Raw genomic sequence first — 27,108 nt, 5'->3', positions numbered from 1 at the left:
AAGAGCAAGAAGGGTTGGTCTGAACCACTAGTGGAGAGTCCAAAAAGCAAAGTCAGGGTGAGAGCTGGCACTGTTTTCAACAGGCAATAACCACTGAAGGTTTTTTGAGATCCATGTATGTATTTGTGCCCATTACAAAGAAAGGTGATCCAACAGAATGTGAAAATTATCAAACAATATCATTAATATCACATGCAAGTAAAATTTTGATGGAGATAATTTAAAAAAACGATTGCAGTGGTACATCCACAAGGAAATGTCAGAAATTCAAGTCAGAGCCACAAGAGGATGTGGAATGAGGGGTATCATTGCTGATGTCAGATGGATCTTGGCTGAAAGCAGAGAATACCAGAAAGATGTTTACCTGTGTTTTATTGACTATGCAAAGGCATTTGACTGAGTGGATCATAACAAATTATGGATAACATCACGAAGAATGAGAACACTTAATTGTGCTCATGCAAAACCCTAAGTAGACCAAGAGGCAGTTGTTGAACACAAGAAGGAGATACTGCGTGGTTTAAAATCAGGAAAGGTTTGTGTCAGGATTATATCCTCTTACCATACTTATTCAATCTGTATGCTGAGCAAATAATACAAGAAGCCGGGCAGTATGAGAACACTGCATCAGGATTGGAGGGAGACTCAATAACAACGTGCAGTATGCAGATGACACAACAATGCTTGTGAAGAGGACCTGAAGCACTTACTAATGGAGAGCAAAGACTACAGCCTTCAGTATGGGTTACATCTCAACATAAAGAAAACAAAAATCTTCACAAGTGGACCAATGAGCAACATAATGATAAACAGAGAAAAGATTGAAGTTGTCAAGGATTTCATTTTACTTGGATCCACAATTAATGCCCATGGAAGCAGCAGTCAAGAAATCAAACAAGATATTGCATTGGACAAATCTGCTCCAAAAGACCTCTTTAAAGTGTTAAAAAGCAAAGATGTCTGGGGATAGAAAAATACTAACTAGACAATAAATAAGTGGTAATTTTGGTGATGGGTATGACAGTACACAATACTGGGGAAGCCAGCACAACTTGACCAAGACAAAGCCATAGAAGCTTCATCCAAACTCCCTGAGAGACTGAGTTCTGGGCTGAGGGCTGGGGACCATGGTCTTGGGGAACATCTAGCTCTATTGGCATAACATAGTTTATAAAGAAAATGTTCTACATCCTACTTTGGTGAGTAGCGTCTGGGGTCTTAAAAGCTTGTGAGTAAATCTAAGATATATCTACTAGTCCCGCCCCGTCGGGAGCAAGGGAGAATGAAGAAAACTAAAGACACAAGGGAAAGATTAGCCCAAAGGACTAATGGGCCACAACTACCACAGCCTTCACCAGACCAAGCCCAGCAAAGCTATTTGGTGCCTAGCTACCATCACTGACTGCTCTGACAGGAATCACAATACAGGGTCCCAGGCAGACCTGGGGAAGAATGTAGAACAGAATTCAAACTCATAAAAAAAAGACTAGGCTTACTGGTCTGACAGAGACTGTAGAAACCCTGAGAGTACGGCCCCCAGGCACCCTTTTAACTCAGTACTTAAGTCACTCCTTGGTTCACCCTTCAGCCAAAGATTGTACAGACCTATAAAACAAACAATAATACATGTAGCTCAACCATGTATCTGAGACTAAATGGGCACATCAGCCAGGGGCAAGGATGAGAAGGTAGGAGGGGACAGGAAAGCTAGACAAATGGAAAAGGAGAACCCAAGATCAAGAAGGGAAGAGTTTGACACATCGAGGGGTTTGCAAACAGTGTCACCAAGCAATGTGTATTAATTGTTTAATGAGAAGCTAACCTTCACATAAAGCACAATTTTTTTTTAATTTGTAAAAATGGAAATGGAATGTTACCATTTTAACAGCAATGTCTTTAGATGATCAAATTATCTATGGCCCTTTCCACTTCTATATTTGCTCTGTTGTTGTTGTTAGGTGCCATTGAGTTGGTTCCAACTCATGGCAACCCTATAGAACAGAGTAGAACTGCCCCATAGGGTTTCTAAGGAGTGGCTTGTGGATTTGAACTGCCGACTTTTGGTTAGCAGCTGAGCTCTTAGCCACTACACCACCAGGGCTTCCATATTTGCTCTGTAGCTTTAATTTTATACTATGTGTCTGTCTTTTTTAATGAAGAGAAATGAGCAAAAAGAATTTAAAAAAGAAACTACTTCCAATGGAGGGGGAAAAAAACCAAAGATGTCATTTTGAAGACTAAGTTGGGCCTGCCCCGAGCCATGATATTTTCGATCCCCTCATATGCATGTGAAAGCTGGACTATGAATAAGGAAGACAGAAGAATTAAGCGATGCCTTTGAATCATGGTGAGGGTGAGGGTTATTGAATATACCATGAACTGCCAGAAGAACAAATAAATCTGTCTTGGCAGAAGTACAGCTAGAATGCTCCTTAGAAGCTAAGATGGCGAGACTTTACCTCATGTACTTTGGACATGTTATCAGGAGGGACTAGTCCCTGGAGAAGGACATCAAGCTTGGTAGAGGGTCAGTATAAAGGTGGAAGACCCTCAACAAGATGGATTGACACAGTGGCTGCAACAATGGGCTCAAACATAGCAACAATTGTGATGATGGTGCAGGACCAGGCAGTGTTTCGGCACCTAACAACAACAACAGTGACAGAGATCTTTTTCTTTTTAAAAATAGAAGAATATGGTAGATGAAGGAGATGGAGGAATTGAAGACGGCAACATATTTTTCTGTCTGGATGAGTAAAGGCATGTGGTATCTGCTAGAAACACAGAAGTCAAAAAGAGGGGTTGGCTCTGTGGGCAAAAGAAAATGCTTTGCTTAGACAGTTAGGATCAAAGGCGTCAATGAGTCATCCCAGTGGCAATGACTGGCAGGTTGTTAGAAAAGGAGAAGCTAAAAAGAGAAGCAAAAGATAGAGATATGGATTGGGAAATTATCCACAAAGAGTGTAAAACCATGGGAACAGTTGCAATGGTCCAGGAAGAGATTGTAGAAGAAAAGAGGGCTGAGGGATGAACCTTGGAGAGGAGCAACGAGGGGCAATGCAGGTAAAGAGGAACCATGAAGAAGACCAAAGAGGAATGAATACTACTGAGGAAGGGGGACAGGCAGTTCAGTGCCACGGAAGCCAAAAGAAAACAACAAAAATGGAGCTGTCAAGAGGGTAAGACCTGAGAAAAGGCTACTTGAAGGCTGCTGGTAGTCTCTGAAAGCCGCCTGCATAGAGCTCCGGGGTGGTGTCGCATTGACAGTGTCTAAGTAGTTGTTGGTTATTGGAAAAAAAAAAAAAAAAAACCTTGTATGAATAGCAAACTTTCAAGAAGGGAAAGGAAGGAGAGTGGAGAGTATGACAGCACAAGAAAGAGGTGCTTATAAAGAGGAGTATGGAAAAAAAGTAAGAGGCTTTGGAGAACTGAGGGAAAAGATGAGCTACTGAGCTCATTCTGTCCTTTCTATCTTCCTAATGGATGAAATTAAGATTGGAAAAGAGAATTAGAGAAAGAGGCTGGGGGTTTCCGGAAACCAGAATACTGAGAAATTGATGTCAGTGGCAGAAATGGCGAGTGCGAAAGGGCGTATTTAAATAGATGACTGAGAAAACAAAGAAGATTATTATAACATAGAATTACCTGATTATGAACCCAATAGGGAATAAGCTAATATACTTTAATGTAAAACATTTATCCTAGGGAAAACAAATTAGAAAATATCAAAGATATTTAAAATGTTGGGCAGGCCAAGGCCATTTTTCCAGTCCCACAATTTACTAGCAATATGACTTTCTGTGAGTTACTGAGCCCCTGTGTCAGATCTCTCATCTGTGTAATGGGGACGGTTGCACTTTCCAAGGTAGTAGTGCTGTTTTAAGGACCGAATGAGATCATGCAGTACATTGCACATAGTGAGCAGGTACTCAGTAAGTGGTAACCATTACTGCTAGAAGCTTTACTTGGCTGGCTGTTAACACAGTCTTGGAAGAGCACCCTGGAATTTAGTTGGACAGATGCTCAAACACTTGCCAGGGGTAGGTAAATGATGTAGAAGTGAAATATTGTGTGTGACCAAACCAAAGAGAAAAGGGAGTTCTGGGGAGCGACATGACATGTGTGAGTTTCTGTGTGTGTGTGTAGGCAGAGAAGACAATATAATTAGGGGAAAGCATTTTATGACTGGTACAAATGGCTCCCACAACACTGTTGCCTAGTTGACTTAAGTACAGGGAGCCCTCCAAGTCATGTCTGCACATGGGTGGATTATCCAATAGGCAAGGTAAGCACAGTGCTTACCTTGCCAGATCACCTGTACTGAACAATTGCTCATCTTTGATGGGTGAAACCCATTTGAAATTGTTCACTACCGATTACTAAGTAAACACAAGTAAGCCCATGCTTATCTTGCTTATTGGGTCATCCACCACTCTCAGGAATTGTAAATTTAAAAAGAGGTTTTGATTTTGTAGGAAGCTGCTGTGGGGCTGGGAGAAAGAGAGATGCCAGATGAAAGTAGAATCTTTGATGAGGTAAAAAAAAAAAAAGTGAAATTGCTCACTACAGATGATCTGGTAAGCAAGGTAAGCATCAGGCTTACCTTCCCTATTGGATAATCTACCCCTGGCCACCTGTGCAATTTTTAGTTGTGAATATGGTGCTCTTTATCAGCCCCTCAAACAGAGCTAAAAACACACAGCCCAGAACCACAGATTTCTCTCACTTTGGCTCTTAGCTCCATTGCCCTAATCAATGACTAGCTTACCCTTCTTCCCCACCTCAGGAAGCCTGAGAAATACTGGGAATATCAAAAATTTGGTGCATGGTTCAAATTCATGGTCTAACTTTTCTGAGTCTCACTTTTCTTATTTGTGATGATGACATAATGTCTACTTTTTGAATTACTATAGAAATCAAATGAGATAATATGCAAATACTTGATAGCCTGTGAAGTGCTAAATAAAGTTATGTTTTCATCCTCATTTCCCTTAATAACATATTTTGGATTTGCCATATATGAATTTATCTAAATTCTTTTTGAACATGTCTACATCATAATCTGTATCACATTTTGGGTAACAAACTATATAAATTGGTGATTTGCTCCCTTTCGTGAACTCTAGATTTGCTTCTCCAGCTTAAGTGAGTGCTCTTCAGAAGAGCATCCTGGGGAGTGGAGAGGGAGTGTGCATTTATCTCACCCAGAACTTGTCCTCTTGTCCTTCATTTATTTTCCAGCCTCCTGAGCCCTCATCTGCTTGCTCTGCCCCGTATGGCAGTGTGTTCTCTGGTGAGGCCCACCCTTAGGTCTGTGCACTGGGGAGGCAGCAAGAGCGAATATGGTCCCCAGCTGTATCCACCATGGCCTGCTACTCTGGCAAGGTAATCTGTGGGTTATCTGGGGCCAGTTTTTAATCCCAGCCTGCTTCCCCCTACCCCCAACTGCCTTCCCTTCCTGTCCCCTTCAGAGTATGTGTGGGGATGGGCAGGGGGAATGGAGCCTCATTTAAAAATTATCCCAAACATCTGCTACTAGCCTCCACCACAATCCAATATATTTAGTGTATTACATTGCCCTTAAAATGACTTTTGGGTGATCCATTGTTTATCTCCAGCATTGTTCACCTCCATTAGTAGTTATGATGTAGAGTTGCTTGTATGTGTGTTACATAGACATGTCTCTCTCTCTCTTTCTGCCTCTCTTCACACACACACACGCACACGCACACACACACACACACAGAGGGATCCCCAAAACCTAAAGCTGTCACAATGTGCAATAGACACAGACTGAAAATTATGTAAAGGATCAGTATTAATTTCATCCTTCAGGAGACATGGCAAATTCTTGCATGCAGGAGGTTTAATGACTTTACCCTCAATCTGCACCGAGAGTTGCACACCAGGTGTCATGGACTGTAAGGTAGCAGTAGTCCCAGACTGCTGAGGCTGGTGAGTGGGTGAAGTTCTGGTTGGTTCTAATCTTTCTTGATCTGCCTGGAGTCAATCAGTAATCCTGGAGTGAGGGGTGGGGGCGAAGAACAGTGATCCCAGAACCAGTATCTAAAAATATATACAGAAAGCTGGGGGAATAGTTCCCAGGAGGATACCTGGAGAACTCTTGCTTTCTTGCAAGGGATATCCATTTATACAAAAATCATTTGTCGAGAGCCATGCTGTTTGGTGGCCTTTGTGGCTGAGCCAGGCAGTAAGCTGATGACAAAGGTCTACCTCTGCTAGGAGTCTTGCTCTGAGAGGAAGAATGTACCCCTGTGAGGCCCACCCTCTGCCTCCCTGCTCCTCACTCATTTTGAAACTCATCTCTCCAAGCTGTCTCATTCCACTTGTGGTCACGTGCCATCGAGACTTCCTCTACTTCCTTCTCTTTATTTACTATCCCTTAGTCTTCCCCACTCTGAAAATCGAGGAATGGTTGAGTTGCCATGGCAACCCCCTACCCCCACCTCTTTTCCGTTTCTCAACAATTTTTCTACATTTTAATAAAATCACTATTTATAGCACGCAAAGCTGAGTTCCCCTCCACCGCAGCTCTGCAAGGGAGGTTTCCTGTGTGACAGGAATACCAATGACTAAAACATGGCTTTCTAGTGATGAAGTAAGGAAGCCCTCCAGAGAAAGCATTTTAGGAGACATGTGTTCTTTAAGACCAGGGCTTAACTGACATATAGGAAGAATCAAAGTTGACGGGCTGAAAACCCAGCCCTATAGAATATACCATGCATATGTTGAATTTGCTGGCGGGGGCGGGGGTTGTGCTTTGAAATGAGGTGTTCTTACCTTTATTGCTCTGTCAGAGGGAACAGAAATTCTTGGCTCTAATTGTGCTAAGCTGAGATGTCATAGCCTTGGTGGGAGATTTGCAAGATTGAAGAGTGGATAGAAGGAAGAAGAGAATACACAGAGGCTTCATCATGGACTCTCTATGAGCCCTGTTTTCTCCTCTGTACACTGTACCTGCCTCGGAGGGCTGTTGTGAGAAGTGGAGACACTGAGCCCCAGGCGTTTTGGGGAGTGGTGTGGCCTCATAACTAAGCGTCTGGGCTCTGGAATAGGCTTCAAATCTCATCTCTGCCACTGTCTGGTTTTATGACTTGAGACAAGTTACTTAACCCCTCCATGCTTCAGTTTCTTCTTCTCTAAAATGGGTATGATAAGAATAGAACCTATCTTTCAGGGTTGTTCTGAGGTTAAATAAGTTCATGTAATACAAAACATTACCAAAAATGACGAAGAGAAACCAGATAACTGGGAGCTCCTAAAAATCAGACACCTATGCTCATCTAAAGACTTCACCAAAAGAGTAAAAAGACCACCTACAGACTGGGAAAGAATTTTCAGCTATGACATTTCCGACCAGCGCCTATCTCTAAAATCTATATGATTCTGTCAAAACTCAACCACAAAAAGACAAACAACCCAATCAAGAAGTGGGCAAAGGATATGAACACGCACTTCAGTAAAGAAGATATTCAGGCAGCTAACAGATACATTAGAGAAATGCAAATTAAAACTACGGTGAGATTACATTTCACTCCAACAAGGCTGGCATTAATCCAAAAAACACAAAATAATAAATGTTGGAAAGGCTGCGGAGAGATTGGAACTCTTATACACTGCTGGTGGGAATGTAAAATGGTACAACCACTTTGGAAATCTATCTGGCATTTTCTTAAAAAGTTAGAAATAGAACTACCATACAACCCAGACATCCCACTCCTCAGAATATACGCTAGAGAAATAAGAGCCTTCACACGAACAGATATATGCACACCCATGTTTATTGCAGTTCTGTTTACAATAGCAAAAAGCTGGAAGCAACCAAGGTGTCCATGAACGGATGAACGGTTAAATAAATTGTGGTATATTCACACAATGGAATACTACACATCGATAAAGAACAGTGACGAATCTCTGAAACATTTCATAACATGGAGGAACCTGGAAGGCATTATGCTGAGTGAAATTAGTCAGAGGCAGAAGGACAAATATTGTATAAGACCGCTATTATAAGATCTTGAGAAGTAGTATAAACTGAGAAGAACACATACTTTTGTGGTTATGAGGGGGGGAGGGAGGGAGGGTGGGAGACGGTTATTTACTGATTAGTTAGTAGATAAGAACTACTTTAGGTGACTGGAAGGACAATACTCAATATACGGAAGGTCAGCTCAACTGGACTGGACCAAAAGCAAAGAAGTTTCCAGGATAAACTGAATGCTTCAAAGGTCAGCGGAGCAAGGGCGGGGGTTTGGGGACTATGGCTTAAGGGGACTTCTAAGTCAATTGGCAAAATAATTCTATTATGAAAACATTCTGCATCCCACTTTGAAATGTGGCGTCTGGGGTCTTAAATGCTAACAAGCGGCCATCTAAGATGCATCAGTTGGTCTCAACCCACCTGGATCAAAGGAGAATGAAGAACACCAAGGTCACAGGATAACTATGAGCCCAAGAGACAGAAAGGGCCACATGAGCCAGAGACCTACATCATCCTGAGACCAGAAGAACTAGATGGTGCCCGGCCACAACCGATGACTGCCCTGACAGGGAGCACAACAGAGAACCCCTGAGGGAGCAGGAGATCAGTGGGATGCAGACCCCAAATTCTCATGAAAAGACCAGACTTAATGGTCTGACTGAGATAGAGGAACCCTGGCGGTCATGGTCCCTAAACCTTCTGTTGGCCCAGGACAGGAACCATTCCCGAAGACAACTCATCAGACATGGAAGGGACTGGACAATGGGTAGGAGAGAGATGCTGATGAAGAGTGAGCTACTTCTATCAGGTGGACACTTGAGACTGTGTTGGCATCTCCTGTCTGGAGGGGAGATAGGAGGGTAGAGAGGGTTAGAAACTGGCAAAATTGTCACGAAAGGAGAGACTGGAAGGGTTGACTCATTAGGGGAGAGTAAGTGGGAGCATGGAGTACAGTGTATATAAGCTTATATGTGACGGACTGACTTGATTTGTAAACGTTCACTTAAAGCTCAATAAAAATTATTAAAAAAAAAAAGTTCATGTAGATAAGACTTAGAACAGTGCCTGGTACAAAAAAACATGCGTCTGTTACCATTGATTAGAGGCATCTGGCAAATGAGAAAGGATCCCTGGTGGCACAGGGGTTAAAGCACTTGGCTGCTAACTGAAAGTTCAGTGGTTTGAAATCACCAGCCACTCTGTGGGAGAAAAATGTGGCAGTCTGCTTCCATAAAGATTTACAGCCTTGGAAATCCAATGGGGCAGTTCTACTCTGTCCTACAGGGTCGCTATGAATGGACTCGATGTCAGTGAGTTTTTTTGGGGGGGGGCGTTAAATGAGAGCTATTATTTTACCAGTCTATCAACATCCATGAAGACTAGTCCAAATCTGGGACTTTGCCAAGGATTTATAGCTGTTGGGGGATAGGCCTGGTGGGATTGGTCGATTTTTTATTAAATAGACTACATTGAGAAGTAGTAGCCAATCCTAAATAGAAAGATATAGCAGCTTTTCAATTCTTAGTGTTTAAGAATAAAAAATATTTGGTCTTTGCCATGTTGTTTTGGGACTTCGTGAAAACAAACTTATACAGTAGCAAGGTGGGTTACTTTAGCTTAAACCTAATTTGAACTTGTGATATTGTTTATCCACTGCGATGGCTCACAGGTGGAAGAATCTCTGAGTGAGGTTACACAGTAGCAATCTCATAGTAGAGTGTCTTAAACTGTAATGTGCCTACAGACCACCTGGGAAGCTTATTAAAATTCAGATTCTAATTTAATAGGTTTGGGGTGGAGTCTGAGATTCTTATTTCTAACAAACACTTGGAGTCCCAGGGTGGGGCAAACAGTTAACACGCACTCATGCTTTGCAAAAAGGGTCTGGTGATCTACTTCTTTAAATCAGCTATTAAAAACACAGTTCTACTCTGACACACGTGGGGTTGGTATAAGTTGGAATCAACTCGATGGCAACTGGTTTTAACAGGCTCTCAGGTGATGCTGATGGTGCTGGTCCAGGGACCAGGGAGGAGAAAGCTTATGAGGTTTTTGAGGTCAGCTCTCCCCAAAGACATTTTTAAACAGAGGTGAGGGAAGGGCTTTCTCCAACTTCCTCTTCAGATGTTATTGATAGTGAGGGAACGTGATTACGAATGGCCAATGGAAGCTGGAAAACTCTTACCTTTCTGAGGCCTTTTTGACAAGGTAAGCTCATATATAATTGTTTGACTTTTTGCCAGAAAGCTCAGAGGTTCCTGACTGCACTGTAAGGGCTTTCCTCTTGCTTGTAAGTCAAGCACGATCGCTCACTTTGTTTCATTCCCAAAGCATTTTCACAAGCAATAAAGTTCATCATTTTCCTGAACATTGTTAAGGCCTTTTTTTTTTTTTTTGGCATAGTTTGATTTATTCAGAATGTTTGGAAGAGATGATCGCTGGACCAGAATTAAGGGAAACTGAGCCAAAAGAAGACATCATTATTCAAACATTAACCTAAAGTTTCAACTCCTGCTTAAAAGCATCGCTTTCCTACTATAAATCTCCAGCAATCTCTTATTTCAGTTTAAGCTTTGTCAAAAAAGTAAAGAGAAAACAATATTCTTGACTTTTTTTTTTCTAACAACTGACAATACTGGCAACATGTAACAGCTGCAAGCTCACTTCTGAATTACCAGTAGAGAAATTAAAGGCCCGTGTTATAAGATGAGAGGTTTAGCTACTTCATAAGATGAATCAGCCAGTGACTCACAAGTACAAGTAGTGTGATTTAGGAATCTCAGTGGTTGTGAGCTTTTCTTTGGGGGAACAGGCAAGTGGGTAAGGAAGATGTGAAATTAAAGAAATGTGAATGTGTACTTCCTTTTTAAATTGTAGATTCACCATGATTCAAGAGCTTGGTGGGACATCTAAGGATCATATGCTCATTTCATCAGAAAGGTCATCTCAGCTGGATTTAGACTTCTAGCCATGTCGTCCACTCCCTTACTGCAAGGCAGTGTTGCATCTACCCTAGTGCAGAAAATGTGTCATTTCTACTAGGCTGTTAACCAAAGTCTGTGTCATCTCCCAAAGAGGCACGTAGACCAAGGTCTGTTGATGCCAGCTGATAGGGAATTGGCCTTTTAGTGGCACCCTTTAGCTCTTGCTTAGCTATTCCATTCACCAGCAGCAACTCAGATGGGAGATGGGAGAGTATGGAAGAGGTGGGCAAAAAATCTGCATTTCAAAATTTCAGTTTTTCTGCAGCAAAACGGGTCTTAGAGATGTTGAAAGACTATTCAAATGAAAGCCACACAATGAGATTCCAGATTAAAGGCTCCTCAGTCAGCAGATAACAATGGGAAAAGGTGAAATGAGACTTATCCGAGAATGGCTATCATGACCCATCCTTATAACAGAAGAGCTTTGTTCCTGCTAAGCTTGGGGGGGCCTGTTACGGTAGCAGCCTTATAATTTGTCACTGAATAAATCACCAACATCAAGTTACATTAATTATATCTCACTCTTTGGCACCCTACATTCCTTTTTAATAGGCCTGAAGGAGTTGAGATGAATAACCTGGTTTAAGACCCATTTGCAACCTTTAGAGTTAGTGTTTTAATTTCCTCTAACCTGTATTCTTTCTCCATTATTGCAGGTAGAAAAAGCCATATTTTCATTTTTGTTAAGGAGACTGTGTATCATTATCAATAATGAAAAGTTCACTCTAAGTTAGTCGGTGGTTTTGATGATTATAATGACCTAAAGTTTGGTGCTCATGATCTTAAACCAAAACCAAACCAGTTGCCATGGAGTTGGTTCTGACTCATAGCAACCCTATGTGTGTCAAAGTAGAATTGTGCTCCACAGGGTTTTCGATGGCTGATTTTTTGAAAGTAGATTGCCAGACCTTTCTTTCAAGGCACCTCTGGGTGGACTTGAACCATCAACCTTTCAGCTAGCAGCCAAGTGTGTTAACCATTTGCACCACCCAGGGACTCTGCCTACGACCTCATGTAGGCTAATTTCTAGTATATGCCACCGGAATGAAAGAATGTGCATATATTTTTGAACTAGGAGTCATTCTGACTGGGGGTTTATAGTGATATCAATGAGTAAATCCTGTGCAGTTTCAACACAAGAGTTCTTGTCCAAGTGGAATACTTCAAAGGATTGGATATTGAAGTATCCCTCTGATGAAGTCTAGAAACTACTGGAAATGTTTAAATTCTAAAGTTAAAATAACACTTGAGATAAAATCTGATTTCCTGTTTCTAAGTCAAGAAGCTTACAAAAAGGAGCCTAAAGGTTCCTGGAATAATAAACAGCTCTCCTAAAACAGAAACTGGGTGAGGTAAGTGTGATTGACTTCAAATACAGATTAATTCTGTCAACACGACTCATGTGCTTCAAAATTAAGAGGGAAGAGTTCCAAGAGACAGACATTTTTGGGGTTTTATTGAATCCAAAAGATTTTTAAACACTGAGATAGTTTGAAATGTCTTATAAGATTTTCCATTGCTAATTACCTACTTTCCTCAGAGTGCATTTGTTTTATGAATCTAGTGGTGAAAGTCTCTAAACAGTGGTGTAGCAGTGAGCAGCTGCTTTTGCAACCTGTGAAATTAAGTAGACTGGCACGGGCTGCCAGGAACTAAAAACCCTTGCTTATCCTCATTTGCCTCACTCAGTCTTTTCTGCCCAACCATCAGCCTAAATTCCTCCCTTATTTCCTGACAGCCCTTGGCTGAGCTAACTGCCCCTTCCTTCATTCTCACAGTTCCGAGAAGACCTGGTATAGGACTTTGCCACTATGCCATAATTATAGGCTTTCTCAGTTTTTCACTACTTCGATGGGGCCTTTGAGGGCAGAAGCTATGTCTTCTCAGTGTCTTATTTATTCAACATATGCTCATTGAGTACCCACTATATGCCAGGTATGCTGAATATAGAGCTAACTAGGACACATGGACTTAGCTCTCAACCTGCTCACAATCTTGTAAGGAGACAAAAGCGTTCTCGTCTTATGCTGTTGAGTCGATCCTGACTCACAGTGACCCTATATGGCAGAGTAGAACTGCTACATAGGGTTTTCTATGTTCTATATCTTTACAGGAGCAGATTACCAGGTCTTTTATCCCAGGGAGCCACTGACCTTTACGGTTAGCAGCTGAGCACTTAACCATTGCGCCATCAGGGCTCTGTAGTCAATTATATTTTGTGCTATTTCTTTGACAGATTTTCTCAGGAGGCTATTGCAGTGCATCAGAAGGACGCTTAACTAAAGGTTTCCTAGAAAAGAAGTCAGCTGAAGTAATCCTGAAAGATAATCAGCTCTCACCCAGCTAAGACAACAGTGTGGATGGGTGGAGTGGGGAAGAAAAAGGTGTGGAGAGAACTCTGGGCAGAGGGAACAGCAAATGTGAGGGTATAGAGCGGAAAGCACATACTACATCCAAAACCATAAACCAAATCCATTGCCATCTAGTCAATTCTGATAATGACAGAGTAGAATTACTCCCATGAGGTTTCCTAGGCTGTAATCTTTACAGAAGCAGGTTGCCATACCTTTCTCCTAAGGAGCAGTTGGCGAGTTTGAACTGCAAACTTTTTGGTTAGAAGCTGAGCGCTTAACCACTGTGCCACCAGAGGTCCTTCACTGTGTACAAGGGATTCACAATAATTCTAAATGGCTACAGCAGAGAGTAAATGTTGGAGTGTGACAAAGGATGAGGTTAGAAAGGTAGGCCAGAACTGGATCATGAAGGGCTGTGGATGTCATGCTAAAAAGCTTGAGCTTTATCCTACAAGTTTTGAGGAGACATTGAAGTGTTTTAGCCAGGAGAGTTAGTGTATTTGTGGTTTAGAGAGATCACTTTGGCAGTAGTGTGAAAAATTTGTAGTAATACAGGCAAGACATTACAAAATACAGAAATAATTCAGAGATAGAGGGGTTGGAGAAGTTGGATCAAGAGTTTATTGGCTGTGAAGGGTGAGAGAGAAGGAGAAATCTGAGATTAGATGATCCCCAGATTTCTAAACAGTAACATTAGAAAAGGTGGTTCCATTGCCCAAGATAAGAAATACAGTTGGGGTAGGGTGGGATGTTGAGTACAGGAAATGTATTTCTCTGTGTTGGACATGCTGAGTTTGAGGTAAGTTTGTCCAAGAAGAGATTAATAGCAAGGAGATTTGTATACAAAAGAAAATTTGTCTGTGTGGATCAGAAAACCACCTAGAGCTGGCTAACACAATCACGGTGTTTTAGAAGGCTATAGGAAAGTCTCATAGAACTCAAGGGCATGGAGTAGAGCTGGGCCTCCCAGGTACTGCAAAGTTGTTTGTAGCTACTTTCCATCTTTCACTGAGGCAGTATGCTTGTTCTGCTTCACATCTATTTCATTCTTCTCTTTGCTTTTCTACTAGGCTTAGTTACTACTTCATTATATGGATTTAGGGTTGTCATGATGCTGATTTTGGCCCAACGCCATATGACCTAAATGATCTTTGCCTAATTAATTCTACCTCTCAGTTTCCAAGTCTCAATTTCAAATTCCAGGGAGAGAGAATCTAATTGGTCCAGCTCAAGTTTTGTGACCCCTCAGGGCCAGGGAATGGGCTTATGTGGTCTTTGGGGTTGTCAGGCTAAGAAGGGAGCATGATCAGGGAGAAAATGATCGACCAAGAAAACAACTGATATCTGCAGTACAGTAAGAGTAGCACTCAGGATGTAGATCTGGGCTGGGGATAAAGATCTGGGGAAGTAGTTAAATCGAATTTACTAGATAAGATTACTCAGGGAGAATGTAGATGCTGAGAAATGGTAAGAGGTGCGAGCAGAACTTTGGGAAGAAGCAGTATATAAGAACTGACTAGAGGAAGACAAGCCAGTAAATGTGACTGAGAAGGAATGGAAGGAGAGGTAAGAAGAAAAATCATGTCACAAAAGCCAAGAAGGAGGGAGGGGCCAACAGTGTCAAATCCTACAGAGAATGGATAAGGTGAGAACTGAAGTATGACAAAGAAACTAGTAGTGATGAAATTTTCAGTGAAGAGATAGAGATAGAAGTCAGATTATAGTGGGATGACAGTATCATAGAATGCCAAGTTAATGAGGGGCAGGGAAATAGAGATGGTTTCTTTTAAAAAGTTTATCTTTGAATGAAAGGGGGCAAATAGAATTAAAGGTGGTTATATGGCTGAGGAAACACAAAGTATATACTGATCAGAAATTCTGGGTGGGCAGATATTGAGTATATGTCCAAAGCAGGTAATATTTATATGAAGGCAAGTTCTGGGGAAGGTTGAACAGGATCGACTCCACAGCTCCAGACATCAGGACGCCTTTCCACTGAAGTGAGAGGGAAGAAAAGGCATATAAGAGGTACTCGATAAATATTTTTGAATGAATAAAGGAATAGACAGCTGGAGCAGTAGATGAGCCAAAGTTCTCAGAGCTTGAGTTTTCCTTTCTCTTGGGGTCTCACTTTAGGCCAAATGGATCAAGTCATGAAGGCATTCTGAGGTGGGACTACGGATGCCATCTTGGAAGCAGTGTAGGACAAATACAAGGGAAAGGTCTTTCTTTTGCTCTGCTTCAAGATCCTGATAACTCCTTAAGTGGCATCACTTCTTAGGAAGCTGAAATTTGAGATGGGAGATAGGGGAATGTGGGTGTCAGACTTCTGAATTAGAAGACAAAAGACCATGGATTCTAGTCTGGAATTTGCTACCACATGACCTTAGACAAATTGGATAACTGTACATCCGCTTTCTTCATTTTTAAAAAGTGGGTGACTTTACCTTCCCCACCAAAAAGAAATACAGATTGCTGTAAAGCACAGAACAGAGGTAAGGCCCCATTAATGTATACTCCAGGCATTCTGAGAATGTGGGTTGCCTCTGGGGTGTATCCTGAGGAGCTGTCTAATCCTGTCTAGCTATACACATATGCGTGGCATTTCCGTGGAGGACTGCTCTCCAGGTTCCTTCTTGGCTACTATGTGTACTGAGAGTTTGGTCTGACTGACAGGGCAGAGTGCTCCCACTGGCATAGAAATTGCCTGGGGAGAGAAGCATATTAAAATCCAAATATATTACTCAAGTCTGAGACATAAGTTCAAACAATTTTATAAATTCCCTCCAGAAACTAAAGGCAAAAAATTATCTCTGCCTCAAAAATTTGCACCCACATTTATGAATGCCCCTTCCCTCTGTCTAATTCTATCCCTCTGTCTCCTCATTCTATCCATCTCCATCTCCACAAGTTAAAAGATAACACAGGTATTTTCCTCTGCAGAGTTCCTCAGCTTCCCTACAGAGGTAAGTAAATAATGAAGACATAGGTATATTTATTGCCTTTTAGCCCTGCCTCAGGATCCCTATCAGGCCCTCTGACTAAGTTCCACTAGGCAGACTCTGACTACTTTTAGATTCTGGTCATGTGGAAATAGCTGTCTGTTTTTACGGCTCACGTAACGGGTATACACGAAACTAGTCACACCTGGCGTCTACTTCTCAGTGACATTGTACAGGTTAAGGAGATTGTGCCAATGAATCAATTTGTCTTCTTCATCAGAAAGCATTTGGACCAGGTATGGGTGAGGGACTATGACACACACAATCATTTCCTTGTCAAGTGTGTCTTTTGAAGTCAAATTTCTGGGTTATTTCTCTTGTTCCTCCTCTTGTGGCTTCATTTTCAAAACAATGGCTTCACTGGCCTTTATCGTAAAAGGACAGTGTTGTCATCAGAGGTTTTAATTCTTCCTTTGGCTTTTTCTATTTCCAAACTATAGTCGCCTCTCCCATGACTCAAGCTATCAGGTATCATTTGGAGAGAACAAAGAGGATTTTTTTTTTCTTTACCAAAATAAGGTAACCAGTTTGGGCTGTGATTTTTGGAACCTATAAATAATAGGCCTGAGAGAGAAAAGCATGATATTAACAAAAGTTTTAATGTAAAAGAAAGTACAGAAAAGTGAGCTGAGGACTGACTCATCCCCAAACCCACGGGGGAGGTGAGCAGGGTGTACTCAGCAATCATTATGTTCTAAATTGTGTTTGTTGAGGTCCAACAGAAAAGCGAGAATTCTATTGGATAAAGTCATGATTCAAAGAGGATATCTGTAATCCCTTGGAAACAACCAGTCTTTTAATTCACCCTATAAATGCGAGCAAAGGACTTACAGTTGGTCCCTTAAAACAAAACACAAATTATGGTCTAGGAAGTCCACCACCAAAATGGCTTGACTAGAAATCTTAAAAACAGTTATTTCTTATATCAACCAGAGGCTCCGAAAAATGTTTTGTTCTTTTCTCTAATACCTAATTACCATGTGTGTAAGACAGTCTCTAAATCTGCACTTTTTTTTTTTAAGACAAAATTCCAGATGGAAACAAGTGAGAGGGCCTCTGTTTTGGTGATGCAGCATTTGCTGACTTTCCAAAACTACAGACACATTTGAATAACTAGCTGCTATTAGGAAAAGGGAAAAAAAAATTAGGATCAACATTGCTAAGTACTAAATAAGAACAATGGGTTTTGTAAAGGCTAATGAGGAGAAGTAACAGTTTGTCATGGTGGAAAACTTATGCACATGTGTCTAGAATACATATTGAAAGCAAAATGATAATTTAACACCTGACTATTCTGGGTCTAAATGATGAGAATCTTAACCTACAAGCTTAGATTATGTGTGTGTAAGTATGTGTGTTTTCCTAAACCTGAGAGCAAGGTGGAGCTCTGGTGGCACAGTGGTTAAGAGCTACAGCTGCTAACCAAAAGGTTGGCAGCTCGGATCCACCAGCCACCCCTTGGAAACCCTATGAGACAGTTCTACTCTGTCCTGTACAGTCACTATGAGTTGGAATTGACTCAATAGCAATGGGTTTTTTGGTTTTGAGAGTAAGGTCACCTTCCAATTCACCTTCATATTCCCTCACAGTGCCTTGAATGGGGCAGCACACACAATAGATGCCCGGTACATAATTTTGAATCATGTATATTTGATTTGCCATTATTTACTCTTATGTAAGTGAAACAAAGTACGAAGGCACAGACGTATTACAAATAAATTTTTCCTTCCTTGAGACTTTTCTGGGACCCCAACAGTATAAGGCAGGGACGAATGGAAGAAATCTAGGGAATATTGGCATTCTGAATGCTAGCTAGGTATAATGCACTGAGTCTTCACTACAGACATGTGGGAGGACACACAACAGTCTGCAGGCCTGATCCAGTGGTAGAGGATGCTTGAGCTATTGACAACAGTCCAGTTTTTCATGTTTCCTCTTAAAGAAAGGGACAAAGAAAGAAATCATTTGAAACTAATTATTAATATGACCAACAAGGTTTTCTGGGGAGGTATTTTATTTTATTGAATGCTGCATATAACATTTGCAATGAGAACACTTTAAATCCAGTGAAAACTTGAAAAAATATATCACAATCAAAACTCACAGGTATTTACTGATATTTACTTAACAGAAGGCCCGAAATTATTATGAAAACAACATTAGAGAACATGATATAAGAGCTTACATTAATATGTGACAAATAACATAATTAAATGTCAAAAGAAGACAAATATAGAAAAAATATAAAATATATGGTTGATTTTACACATTAGTTCAGCATTCTATGATTGGTTATTATCATTGTTTAAGAACGATTATTATTCCGTTCCATACAAAATAATACTTGCTTTACTTTTTGATGAGGAGAAACTAAATATAAGGTTAGACAATTTTAAATTCTGATATAATATAGCATATGTTCCATTTAAATATTCACAGTAACACTGCATTGCTAGTCTCTAAAAGTACAGAATGTATCACAGACTGTTGACTTGCAAGGGAAAGCAGTAACAGTGTCTATCTGTGGTTTAAGAAAAGAATAAAAAGGTAGTATCGTGTCATGGGTTAACAATGAATGTTCTCCATATTCAAACTGAGCAGTCATTACATTTTAATTTTTTTCTGGGAAAACCTTTAAATGGGTTTTAAAATACGTGGGTAAACTTTACCATAAATTTGAATTGTGGTGAAATGTTAATAATACTGATACGGTGGATAACCAATTATTTTTTTAAAAAACAAACGAAAACTCCCCAAAACAAAAACCAAACCCGTCGACTAGATTTCGACTCATAGGAACGCTATAGGACAGAGTAGAACTGCCCCATAGGGTGGGTTTCCAAGGCTGTAATCTTTACAGAAATAGGCTGCCACATCTTTCTCCTGCAAAGTGGCTGGTGAGTTCCAACAGCCGAGTGCTTCACCCTGTGTCACCAGGGCTCCTCTTTTTTTTTTTAATAGTTAAGAAAATACTGAGTTTTCTTAAAATAAATAAAAAAAGACAGTTTTTCTCCCCACTCTTCCTTTCTGCCCTCCCCAAATGACAGACCACATGTGATGAAAAATAATAGGCTGAAAATGATTAGTGTGGTGGGTGTGACCCTATTTTTTCTCTGAGTCAGACAGGTTGCAGTTTCTTGGGCTGATTATTGCTTCTTGCAACTGTTCAGAAACGAGTCGTTTATAATGGACGCTAGAAGGATCAGTGAGGAAGGCAGTAACAGCGACAATATCTTTTACCTAAAGACTTAAATTTCCCAATGTATCATTTCAAGTTAAATTTCATTAAAAAATGTAAAGATAATCACAGTGAGAAGATAAAAATAACATGACAGAGGGTAACCAGTGTAAAGAACGTGAGATTTAGAGCCATTTACTGGCCATGTTGTCTTGAGCAAGTCACTTGATATTTCGAAATCTTGGTTCCTTAATCTCTAAACTTCAGAGAGTATTAGTACTTTGTATGGATGTTTATGTTTTAAAGACTAAACATGTGAAACATCTTTGTCAAATATGAGGTAATAAACATGTTAGACATCTCTATGGAAAAAATGGAGGCTCTATTTTTGTTCTTCTGACCTCTGTGTAATTACCATCTATCTGTGTAAGATTTCAAAAACAGATTCTTATTATAACATTTAGCATGTAATACAGAAATACTACTTACACTATTAGTTTGCTTTCCCTTGTATATATGTGTAGGAGCTTTGAAACACAAAAGACACCATTTTATGTGGTAGTTCCAAAAATGGTCTATACAGTGCACTTAAAGTTTTTAACGAGGATATTCTTATTTGGTTTATAGTCATATTATGGCATTTAGGAAAAACACTTTGACAGTTAGATTTAAGTAGACTAAATACTTAACCTCCCCCCACCCCCAAATCCAGCATTAAGAGACCACACTATGGAAACAATTTACCAGAAGAGATACTACTATGGTTTGTTTTAGTACGGTCAGTTCACAAATTATTGTAAGATACAGCACTAACACAAGACGCTAGAATCACCATTTAGCAAATTTTACCAACTTTGAAAAAAATAGATGAAATCACTTCTCACAAAGATCACTAACAGTAACACATAAAAGACTAAATTACACCAAAAGTGAAAATTCATATTCACAAAAACAAAATTACCACACTAAAGGTTTTAATGATATGCTTTGCTAGTCAAAATACACATTTCCTGTTATGATAGAGGCCTTTAAAAACTGCCCCCCCTTTTTGAATGGAGGTGATATAAGACAAACCTCTGGACAAATAATCTCAGTATGACAAAATATTTCTGTATTATTCAAGTGGACTGCTATCATTTTGACAATTTCTCTAGCGCCCAAATTTCGGCATCCTTCTTGCCTAAACTCTATCTACCAAAAATAGGCAACCAGAAAATACTTGTTTTTCAATGGGTATAGTCACCTCTTATTTACTTTGTAGGTATAACAAAAGCTATATCCCTTCTCTTTTCAACTGTCCACTAAAGCCAAACACAAGAGTTTGGGCTGTCCCTGAATTTTGTTTCTCACTCCTGAGCAAAATTTACTACAATATGGCTCATATCAGGTCTCCTCTGTATTCACAAAAATTCACAACATTTTGTGAATATTATTTTAAATTATCATCATTGCTTCTGGGATCAAATGGCATTAACTTTCTAATGTGATAAAATGCACCTTACCAACTGGCTATAGTTCATGAAAAGTATATTTGATTCTGACCTGCTGTTTAATAAACTACACAAATTTAAATAGATTAATTTGAACAGACTTTTTTCTTTTTTAGATAAGTAACTCCACACTCAAAGATGAAACGATAAACCATAATATAACTGAACCATGGTCAAAATGAAAAGCAATTACATTTTTTAAAAATATCTTGCTCTTATATTGTGCCAAAGGCACTTAGCAATATTAGAAATATCAATACTTGAATTTCAAAATTGCCAGTAACTAATCTCTTCATAAATCTTAGAAATCTGTTCATTCACTAGAGACATGCGACATCTTAGTGACTGGAGGGGAGCAACATGTACATTGTAACAATCAGAAGATATATTATTTTCAGAGATGGAAAGAACTTTACAAATTACTAAACTGCAAGTCTTCACTTTGCTGGTAAAGAAATTGGGGCTCAGAGAGGTTAAAGGGACTTTCCAAGGGCACAGGAGAGTTACTGGCAGGGCCAGCAATAAAGCACAGACATCTGCGTAAAGCTCTAATGAACTGCTCCTTGGGTAAAAAGGATCAAGAGACAGTAAGGTAAACACTCCTACTCCTCCAACCTTTTCTCATTCCCCCGCCCCTACCCCAGGCATATATGCTAAGTGTGCAATAAAGTTCTCATACCGTCTTAGCATTTCACGTAGCTTAACCTCTAGGTGAATTAACTAGCATCCGCCTTTCAGCTATTTCATTCATTTGCTTCCATTTGTGCAGAGTGATTTTTCTACTTTCTCATGATCCCATTATAGACCAGTGACAATTCTTAGAGAAGAAAAAATTCTATTTCCTCTTCTCACAATCAATTTAAAGAAGGATACATTTATGACACATTCAGGCCTTAAACCTTAGTTCAATTTATTCTTTCCTTCTGAAATGCATAAGAACATCTGAGTACTTAAGTATTCTCAAAGCATCTTTCAAATGTGTATAATGAAGATTCTAGATTGGACAGGGTTCTGCATACCCATTTTGCAATTAAGGAAACCGAAGCCTAGCAATGGCAAGTGACTTCTCTAGGGTCCCACGAGTAGAAAGTGGGTAAAAATTCTGGTGTCCTGATATTTAGACTCTTTACTACCCATTCTGTGAACCATCTTTGATATGACCATTTACTCATTTGGTACTATTCTGTGCTTTCGTTTATCCCAGAAGTCCAGGTTTTGTCTTTATTTGAAACTACTGCCTGTGATAATAATGCAGATATGAGATTAAGCATACTAAAATGTTTAAAGTTGTATCATCAGTGTTTTATGAAGGTAGTTTTTTCTTTTTTTTTTGGTCTATTTTTACAACACATTCCGATCCTTACTAAAATATCTGAATGTCTAAGATCTCCTGTGGCACAGCTGTTCAGTTTGTTTCAATCATTCCAGTAGCTGATGTGAGTCACTTTACTGCTGGCCAGTTGTGATCGTTACAGTATACGGTATAAAGTTGGCTGAAATGGATTAGCTATTCTCTGGGCTAGTGCCTCTACTACATGGGTTAACACAGAACAAAACCAAGGTACGGGGTATATTTGTCACTTTATTCAGAAATCATCTAGATTGGAGGTTCACATAATTCAAATCTGAGGTAACTGTCACCCCTTTACTTCATTTTTTCTTACAGGGACCTGGTCTCAATGCTCTGACCACAGAGAAATTACCAGCAGATTGTGCAAAAAAACTAACCTGGATAGCTCCTATCCATGTGTTTTGCCTCTGGGGGTATAAGATGGTTTCAGTTACTGGTTGTTTTTTTCAGTTGCCCAGGTCTGATGATTCCACTTATGATAGTAGACATTTTTTCCCCAGAGTCCATGAAAAACATTGACTTGGTTTTTACTAAAATTAACAAGATATATATGTATATATACACACACATACATATGTCTATACACACATATGTACGTATATATACACACATATATATTATATATACATATACATATGTACACACACGTATATATATTTAACAATGAAATTCATCACAGGTATTTCCTTCCACAGGGCATCAGAGCATTATAATCTTGGCTTTGCTGCCAAAATATTTTCCTACTAGTTGCAATTCTTTAAGTGCTTGTATTACAACTTAGCATTGTTGTGCATTTGAATAACAGGATATAAGTAATTTATGCATTTGTTCAGGTATTTGTGCATTTGCAAATAAAATACAGAAATGAAAAAAGTCTTTTTTTATACTAAGTGTTCACAGTTTGACTTTCTATAAGGTTTCTTAAATAATATACAAATAGCTACCATTCTGCTGAAATGTCACAGTAAACACATTAATAATGGCACAGAAGTGAAATGCCCCCAAATGGGAAACCACCTTTTATGACCTTCTAAACCTCTTCTCCAACTAAAATTTTATTTATTGAAAGAGATATCTATTTCTAACAGAATATAAAAATAGAAGATGATACAAGAAACCTTTTACAAATAGAATTTTCAAGGAAATGTTATAAACATTAGATGAAATACAGTATATGTCTTTAAGAACGTGTTTTGTAAAGCCACACCAAACATCCTATGAAAATTAAACTGAATGAGTATATTATATATGAATGGTTGAAAGGTCTAACTAAATGCTAAAATTTTAGTTAAGATAAATAACTTAAGCATATAACGAACGAGTACCAATCTATTTATGTAAAGCTCAGCTCATCTAAAACCCACCTACAAGCCTAATTTGCAAACTTACCATTTTGAATTAAAAAAAAAAATCAAGCAAGGCACATTTCTTTTAGGCAAGTCTGTCTTTTATACCCTTCGTCTTGGCACAGTGTAGATTTCACTTATTTATATGTAAATGGCCTGATCTATGTATGAAAGCCTTTGGTACAAAACACATCTTCACAAATAAAGTTCCACATAACCCAGAATATAGAATATAACATTAATACATCTCATGATTAAACACAGTCCAGAAACTAACTGAAAAAAGAAAACGGTAATAGTTGGCTTGTTAGAAACAAACACTTAGCCTTTCTTTATCAGCAGCACTGATTCTAGTTTTTGGATGTAAGATTTCATCAAAATGTCAGAAGGTTGAAATGATACCTTAAAAATTTTTTTTTTAATATTCTTTATTTCTTGATCAATATCTTTCATGTTGCACACAATTTGAAGAGACTCCTCCAGCTTCAAAGCTGTTTCCTTTATAGACAGCATGTGTTAGAGACATCAACATCAACTGAGACAAAAATACGGGCAGGCAGAGACAGTTCCCCACCCATCAGTAACGTCACTGTCCCTGCATCTTGATCTAGGCAATTAAAACAAGCGTCTTACTGGTCAGCGCAGCTCTACTGTTCCTTGCGTGGGGCTCTTCAGAAATCTGTTGAACAGGAAACACAGTGGTTTACTGTATATTTGGGTTTTCTTTTTAATTACAGACTTTATGTCAATAGAAAATGTTCCATTCATTAACTTTTTAAAACTTTGAAATAAAAACAAAAACTATCACCTTGAAATATTCAAGCAATTTAATTGCCTAAACGCATTAACCACATATTGAATGCTTTTCATTTATAAGTTAGGAAAAGTTCTAGAACACACTGAAATTGTAGACTATTTTTTCCCCATTAAAAATGACCTCCAAATTTAGTCCATACTAAGAGTTGGCTTTTCTAACAGGAAATTTTATCTTCATCCTTCATGAAAGTTTCTGAGTGCCCCCTGACTGTTACAGAAATGTGTGTATTCATTTTCTTCAGGTATTTCCAAGAGCTTGTTTCATTTCTCGTTCTGCACCCCACTATGGTAACCTAAGTGGAGAACTCTTTTTGAAGTGAATAGAAGTTCTACCAAGATGAGTGTCATGGAGAGAAAGAAAGAGAGAAAAGAAGAAAATCTCAAAATGAGTACTGTGAAAACCATTCTCTAGTGCTACAGAATGTCATGCCTATAGTTGATCTTGTCATTACAAGTAACTTTCAAATCGGTTGATCCTTTAAAATATGAACTCTGCACAGTTATATACCATTTTAAAACATCACAAAATAGGACAACAAGAACCACTTGACCAAGGGTCTGTGAAGAGACAAAAAGAAAACAAAACAAATTAAAGATTGGGGCTCTCCTACCACCTGAACTACCAATATGTGACACATGACTGCTGGAATTTTCAGCCTGTCACCTGACCTATGGATTTTGGACTTGCCAACCCCCACAACTGAAGTATAGTAAGCCTGGAATCACTCAGAGCAACAAATTCTGAAGACGCACTATCTGAGAAGTGAGGAAATTCCTGTGTCTCCAAATGGCAATGTACACTCACACAAGGGACATGATGCATCATCATCTGCCTGAGAAATTCCAAGTGGCCTGGTCTGACCAGCAGAGGTGACTTACGGTCTATGCTTTATTTGGTTCCACCCCTTCTCCAGCTCTGTTTACTTGTGTAAGAAGAGATTTTTAGACTTTCTATGAAGAAGAAATGCTTAGAAGACATAACAAACATATTTAAACTTTTAGAAATAAGAATAAATCTTATCTATCCCCTTAAATGGAAACCCTGGTGGCGTAGTGGTTAAGTGCTACAGCTGCTAACCAAGAGGTTGGCAGTTCAAATCCACAAGGTGCTCCTTAGAAACTCTACAGGGCAGTTCTACTCTGTCCTGTAGGGTCGCTATGAGTCAGAATCGACTCGACGGCAGAGGGTTTGATTTGGTTTGGTATCCCCTTAAATTACACACACACATACATTTTATATAAACACGTATAGGCATCGATCTATAGTCAAAGGAAAAAAAAAATCTCTCTCCTTAAATGTTGTATTTAACTTTTAAGCTATTTGAAAATTCATTCATGGAATTTTCCAAATTCAGTTTTGCTAGAAGACAAAATAATGAAGTATGCTTTAAAAGTTATCCCAGAATACAACAGTGAATATTTTTCAAATGAATATAGAAAAAAAAAAAAGTTTGTGGCTTGTGGTAGGCAGAATAGTGGCCCAACAAAATGTCCATGTCCTAATCCCTGGGGTCAGTGAACATGCTTCCTTACATGGCAAGAGGGACTTAGCCGAGGTGATTAAAGTTAAGGGTCATGAGTTGGGGAAATTATTCTGGAGTATCTGGGTTGGTCCTATCTAATCACATGGGTCCTTAAAATTGGAGAACCATTCCCAGCTATGGTTAGAGAGAGAGTTGTCACTTTCTATAGAAGAAGGGTCAGAGAGATGTGATGTGAAAAGGACTTGACCTGCCTGCTGGCTTTGAAGATGAAGGAAAGGACTCACTGACCAAGGAATGTGGGCAGCTCTAAAAGCTAAAAGAGGCAAGGCAACAGATTCTGCCTTAGAACCTCCACAATGAAACAACCCTGCTGACACATATATTTTAGCCCAGTGAGACCCATACTGGACTTCTGATCTACAAAACTGTAAAGTAATAAATTTGTGTTCTTTTAAGAAAAAAAAAAATTAAGGTTGGGTGCTTCTTCCCCCAACTACAGAAAATTATTTGGAAATGCTGACAGTATTTAATAATAGCATAAGGCAATATGACAGTCTTGTTCACTGCTATATCCAGAATGTAAATGATGTCTGGCACACAGGAGACTCTAAATGAATACATGTTGAATGAATGGCTAAATCCCTGCCACAGTATGTGACATATAGGAGATATTCAGTAATGTATGTTGAATGAATAAATGGGTATATAAAAATTAGATTCATGTACTCTTCAGAAGTTTACCAACTATGTAATATACAGGATACTTATAAAAACAAAAATAAAAAATGCCAAACCTAGCTCCAGATGTCAATGTGTGAATATAATCTATCACAATGCATACAGAACACTGTTTCCTGTATATACTTCTGGTTTTAATGGGTATTCCCAAACCAGCCATAAATTCCCAGAAATGGTTACCTGACATTTAAGTGTGCTTTTGAGGGAAGAATCTTTCATTCACTAAATTAAATATTTATTGTATGCCTATTCATTGCTCAACCATCATCTACTGAATAGTTTTCCTTATTGACATGGATCATACTGGGTCATCCTTGATAAAAGGTATAACTTCTTGACTTTTAGTCAAAAAAAAAAACAAAA

General features: G+C 39.2%; 1 long non-coding RNA gene across 1 annotated transcript; it reads left to right on the top strand.

The window, feature by feature from the left end:
* The first annotated feature begins 2,169 nt into the window (after positions 1–2,169).
* On the top strand, positions 2,170–27,108 carry LOC135230779 (uncharacterized). The gene is made up of 3 exons (XR_010321503.1): positions 2,170–3,179; positions 5,242–5,385; positions 24,766–27,108. It is a non-coding gene; the product is annotated as an uncharacterized LOC135230779 (long non-coding RNA).

The sequence above is a fragment of the Loxodonta africana genome, chromosome 3, assembly GCF_030014295.1.
Source record: "Loxodonta africana isolate mLoxAfr1 chromosome 3, mLoxAfr1.hap2, whole genome shotgun sequence".
NCBI lineage: Eukaryota > Metazoa > Chordata > Mammalia > Proboscidea > Elephantidae > Loxodonta > Loxodonta africana.
This window is presented reverse-complemented; position numbering and strand designations above follow the sequence as displayed.